This window comes from Oryctolagus cuniculus, chromosome 9 (genome assembly GCF_051225735.1).
Source record: "Oryctolagus cuniculus isolate XC-2025 breed Fujian yellow rabbit chromosome 9, ASM5122573v1, whole genome shotgun sequence".
In the NCBI taxonomy this organism is placed as follows: Eukaryota; Metazoa; Chordata; class Mammalia; order Lagomorpha; family Leporidae; genus Oryctolagus; species Oryctolagus cuniculus.
Genome location: NC_142875.1, coordinates 72,278,682 through 72,284,560, shown reverse-complemented (window position 1 = coordinate 72,284,560; position 5,879 = coordinate 72,278,682).

Genomic DNA, 5,879 nt, shown 5'->3' with positions numbered 1-5,879 from the left:
TCTCTCTCTGCCTCTCCTTCTCTGTGTAACTCTTTCAAATAAATAAAATAATTCTTTAAAAAAAAAAAACCTGAAGAGCGATTCCAGGCTTTAATCACACAATAACACACTCCACGTGTTCAAAGAAGCTATTTCTGTTGTTAAGTCCTGATGTTAAACTCTGAAAGTTTAGAGACATCTCCATTCACTTAGGTCTCTGTCTCTCTCTTCCTCCCCCTCTCCCTCTCTCTGTCACCTTGCCTTTCAAATAAACATATCTTTAAAAAAAAAACATAAAAATTCAAAATTGCTATTGTGCGGCAGGCATTTGGCCCAGCAGTTAGGACATCAGCTAGGATGCCTGCATCCCGCATCAGAATGCTTGAGTTCAATTCCTGTCTTGGGCTCCTGATTCCACTTCCTGTGAAGGTGCACCTGGGTTCCTGCCACCTAAGCAGGACACCTGGACTGTGTTCCTGGCTCCCAGCTGTGGCCTGGCCCAGACCTGGCTCTTGTGGGCATTTGGGGAGTGAACCAGCGGATGAAAGATCTGTCGGTCTCTACCTCTCTTTCTGCCTTTGAAATAAATGAAACTAAATTGAAAAAACATTTTCAGAATTGTTACCCTTTTTTCTTGGTGCATTATGCTTAGACTTTTTGGTTTCTTCTAGTATCTGTTCACCATATTCTGAGATGATCTGAAAATTAAAGTTGGGAATTTATATACATCTCTTTAGACACTGCCGTAATGTTATTTAATTATCAACAATCTTCAGCACAATAATATTTAAGTTGAAAAATAAAAAATGACATTTGAAAATACATGTAGTTAGGCAGAGATAAATATAGACATTTGTATATTATTTATATATAAAATATGTAAATTTATACATATAAATAAAGATCTGTATGATTACACAAGCCACAGCTGAGCTTACACTTGGAAACAGTATTGTGGGATGAAGAAGAAAAGGGAAGGAAGCATTAACATTCTTTATTTTACTCTACTTTTACTTTACTTTACTTTTTCTTTACCTTTTCTTTACTTTTTCTTTACTTTACTTTATTGACAAGCAGAGTTAGACAGTGAGAGAGAGAGACAGAGAGAAAGGTCTTCCTTCTGTTGCTTCACCCCGCAAATGGCCGCCATGGCCAGCGCACTGCACCAATCTGAAGCCAGGAGCCAGGTGCTTCCTCCTGGTCTCCCATGGGGGTGCAGGGGCCCAAGCACCTGGGCTATCTTCCACTGCTTTTCCAGGTGCATTAGCAAGGAGCTGGATTGCAAGTGGAGCATCTGGGACACAAACCAGTGCCCATATGGAATGCCAGCATTGTAGGTGGAGGCTTAACCTGCAACACCACAGCACCAAGCCAAAACGGCACCACAGAAGGTTTATGGAAGGGGCAGCATTGTGGTGTAGTGGTTGAGCAATTGCCTGCAGTGCTAGCATCCCATGTGAGCACCAGTTCAAGTCCTGGCTGCTCAACTTCTGATCCAATTCCCTGCTAATAGCCTGGGAAAGCAGCAGAAGATGGCCCAAATGCTTGGACCCAGCACCCATGTGAGAGAAACTCCTGGCTCCTGGATTAGGTCTTGTTCAGCCCTGTGTGTCATTTGGGAAGTGAACCAGTGCATGGAAGATCTCTTTCTCTCTCTCCCTCTCTATAACTCTGCCTTTCATTTATTTTTTTTTTATTTTTTATTTTTTGACAAGCAGAGTGGACAGTGAGAGAGAGAGACAGAGAGAAAGGTCTTCCTTTGCCATTGGTTCACCCTCCAATGGCCGCCGCGGCCAGTGCACTGCGGCCGGCGTACCGCGCTGATCCGATGGCAGGAGCCAGGTACTTACCCTGGTCTCCCATGGGGTGCAGGGCCCAAGCACTTGGGCCATCCTCCACTGCACTCCCTAGCCACAGCAGAGAGTTGGCCTGGAAGAGGGGCACCAGGACAGAACCGGCACCCCAACTGGGACTAGAACCCGGTGTGCCGGTGCCGCAAGGTGGAGGATTAGCCTAGTGAGCCGTGGCACCGGCCAACTCTGCCTTTCAAATAGATAAATCTTTTTTAAAAGTTCATGAAAAATGGAGTTATAATTAATTTAATAGAAGACACTTTTGAGTTTCATGCACAGCTTTTTCATGGCATGCATATTTTTTTTAGTTTTTTGAAGACCCTCATATACATGGATTTCACAATTTCTATGTACCTTTCTGGTATTTTTATATGAATATATGAAACTTTTAATTCCATTTCCAAAACTTTTTTTTTTTGATAGACAGAGTTAGACAGAGAGAGAGACAGAGAGAAAGGTCTTCCTTTTCTGTTGGGTCACCCCCCCGAAATGGCCACTATGGCTGGCGCACTGTACCTATCCAAAACCAGGAGCCAGGTGCTTCTCCTGGTCTCCCATGGGGTGCAGGGCCCAAGGACCTGAGCCATCCTCCACTGCCCTCCCAGGCCATAGCAGAGAGCTGGACTGCAAGAGGAACAACCGGAACAGGATCTGGTACCCCAACCAGGACTCAAACCCAGTGTGCCAGGGTCGCACTGTAGGTTAAAAGTTTAAAAGTACTCTTGCAAGTGTGTTGACAAGATAACAAGCCCTGGAAACCTGTTCACAGCTGATCCAACAGGCGTCCTACCTCAGGGGGGAAGCACTTCCCCAGGAGCGGAGCTAGGCTGCCTCTGCACAGGAGCGCCGAGGCTGAAGGGCAGTGCAGGGGATTCTTCTTAAACATCTGCTTGATTAGAAACTGCAGCTCTTAGGAGTAATGGGAAGGCAGTGGCCTGATGGACCCTCCACATATTTTGAGGATGAGACTTTTCCAACTATTGGCCTGAAACTGGAAAGTAAAAACAGAACTTGAAAAGCAGAAACAGAGAAAGAAAAAGGAAATTAGAAAATACCAACTGAATTGAATTCATATAAACTATTTTAATTTTATAAATATACGTGAGGGTAGGTCATTTTTCTTTCCAGAAGTTTCCTTAAGATATTTGTTGTGGCAAAACATGTCAAGCTGCTGCCTGCGATGTTATGAGCACTGGTTCAAGTCTCAGCTGCTCCACTTCCAATCCAGCTCTCTGCTTATGGCCTGAGAGAGGAGTGGAAGATGGCCCAAGTGCTTGTGTCCCTGCACCCATGTGGGAGACCCAGAAGAAGCTCCTGGCTCCTGGCTTTGGCCTGGCCCAGCCCAGACAATTGCAGCCATTTCGGGAGTGAACCAGTGGATAGAACACCTCTCTCTCTCTCTGTCTCTACCTCTCTCTCTTTAACTCTTATTTTAAATAAATAAAATAAATATTTCCTTAAAATAAAGGTACTATTCTATAGGGAGCAGCTGTTTAGCCTAGTGGTTAAGGCACCTGCATCCCAAACCAGAGTGCCTCAGCTGGACACCTACTCTGGTTCCTGACTCCAGTTTCCTGCTAAAGCAGACCCTGGGAGTCAGAGGTGATGGCTCAAGAAATCGGGCTCCTGCCACCCACTTGGGAGACCTGGATTGAGTTCCCAGTTCCCAGTCCTGGCCACTGCAGGCATTTGGGGAGTGAGCCAGTGGATGCAAGTTCTCTCATATAAATACATAAAACTTCTATCTCTCATATAAAGAGATAGAAAGTATATCTCTCATATAAATACATAAAACTTAAAAGATAATATGGTGGTTCAGGAGAAAGGTCAGCATGAACAATAAGAAACTTGCCTGCCTTGCATACTTTTAAAGTCAACATCAATGTTGTTACAGATATACATTTTTAACATAAACTCACAATAATACATATGACTTTTTTAAAAAAATGATATAGAAGACTCACAATATGCATAATATTCTTTTGATCCATTATTCCTCCCCAGAAACCCCAAGACTTATACTGTAACAACATGTACTTTTGGCTTTTCCAGATTTAAACTACTACTGTAAAATCCTTCTTAACATTCATGCCATTAAAGAAGCTATTGAAGTTTGACAAGTAAAAGAGTGGAGACATAAAACGACACAGTGGAATAGCATCCTAAAAGTTTTCCATGTGTAATATATTTACTGGAACCAACATTAGCCGTCAGCCTTGCTAATGCTCATATAAGAACATGTTGGCACTCTATCTTGAAAGTGTATTGCCCTATTAATAAAAAAAAGTGAAGACATGAAAAAAACCCAACCTATAACAAAGGAAACTTCAGATAATGAAAAATAAAATTGAATGTGCTTGGCCTCAGGCTTTTAAACAATTATACTGCATTTCTACATTTCCTAAAGGTTTGGGAACAACTGTTTTTAAAAATATATTTATTTATGGGGGCTAGTGCTGTGGCTTAGTAGGTTAAGCCTCTGCCTGCGGTGCTGCAATCCCATATGGGCACTAATTGGAGTCCCAGCTGTTCTGCTTCCAATCCAGCTCCCTAATTATGGTCTGGGAGAGTGGTAGAGGAGGGCCCAGGTCCTTGGGCCCCTGCACCACATGGGAAGCCGGGAAGAAGAGTGAACCAGCAGAGGGAAGACCTCTGTCTCTCCCTCTCTGTGTCTGTACATAACTCTGCCTCAAATAAATAAATATATCTCTTAAAAGTATATATTTATGGGCCAGCGCCATGGCTCACTTGGTTAATCCTCCGCCTGCACCACCAGCATCCCGTATGAGTGCCAGTTTGTGGTCCTGGTTGCTCCTCTTCCAGTGCAGCTCTCTGCTGTGGCCCAGGATGGCAGTGGAGGATGTCCCAAGTGCTTGGGCCCTGCAACTGCATGGGAGACCAGGAGATGCACCTGGATCCTGGCTTCGGATCAGCACAGCACTGGCCGTAGCAGCAATTTGGGAGGTGAACCAACAGAAGGAAGACCTTTCTCTCTCTCTCTCATTGTCTAGCTCTACCTGTCAAAAAAGGTATATATTTATTTATTATTTTTATTTATCTGAAAGGCAGAGATAGAGATCTTCCATTGCTGGTTCATTCCCCAAATGCCCATAAAAGCTGGGGCTGGGTCAGGCTGAATCTAGCAGCCTGGAACTCAAATCTGAGTCTCCCACATGGGTGGTAGGGCCCTAACCACTTGAGTTATCACCCACTGCCTCCCAGGGTGGGCATTAGCAGGGAGCTGGAAGTGGAAGTGGAACTGGGACACAAACCCAGGCATTCCAGTATGGATGTGGGTATCTCAAGCAGCATCTTAGCCACTGCAACAGTGTCTAACCCCAAAAATACAAAAACTGTGTCTTAAAGCAGAGAAGAGATGAAATACTGTGTGCCAAAGAATCTGGGCACTATAGTCCTCCCTGTGTATTCTTGCTAGGAAGAAGAAGAACAAGTATATTTATGCTTATGAAAAACATTTCTAAAATATTCATGATGTTAAAATTAAATAATTTTATTTGTATATAACAGTGTTTCTCAACGTAAGCTATACATCAGAATCACCTGTGGGTTTTTTTATGATTTCTTTAATTTGAAAGGCAGAGTTACAGAGTGAGAAAGGGGGGCAAGAGAGACAGAGAGAGAAAGGGAGGGAGACACAGAGAGAGAGAGAGAGAGAGGGACAGAGAGAGATGACTGATCTTTCATTTGTTTGTTCACTCCCCAAATGGCACAACAGCCAGGGCAGGACCAGGCTGAAAACAGGAGACAAGAGCTTTATCTGGGTCTCCCATGTGGGTGCAGGGGTCCAAGGACTTGGGCCAACTTCCAGGCTTTCCCAGGCATATTAGCAGGGAGCTGGATTGGAATTGGAGCCGCTGAGACTCAAAGAGGTGCCCACGTGTGCTGCTGGCTGGCATCATAGGCTGCGGTTTTACTCACTACACCTCAGCACCAGACCCAGAATAACTTCTTAAAAATACTAATGCCCAGGACACCTTCAGAGTTAGCATGGGCCCAGGCAGCAGCATTCTCACAGGTTCCCCACCG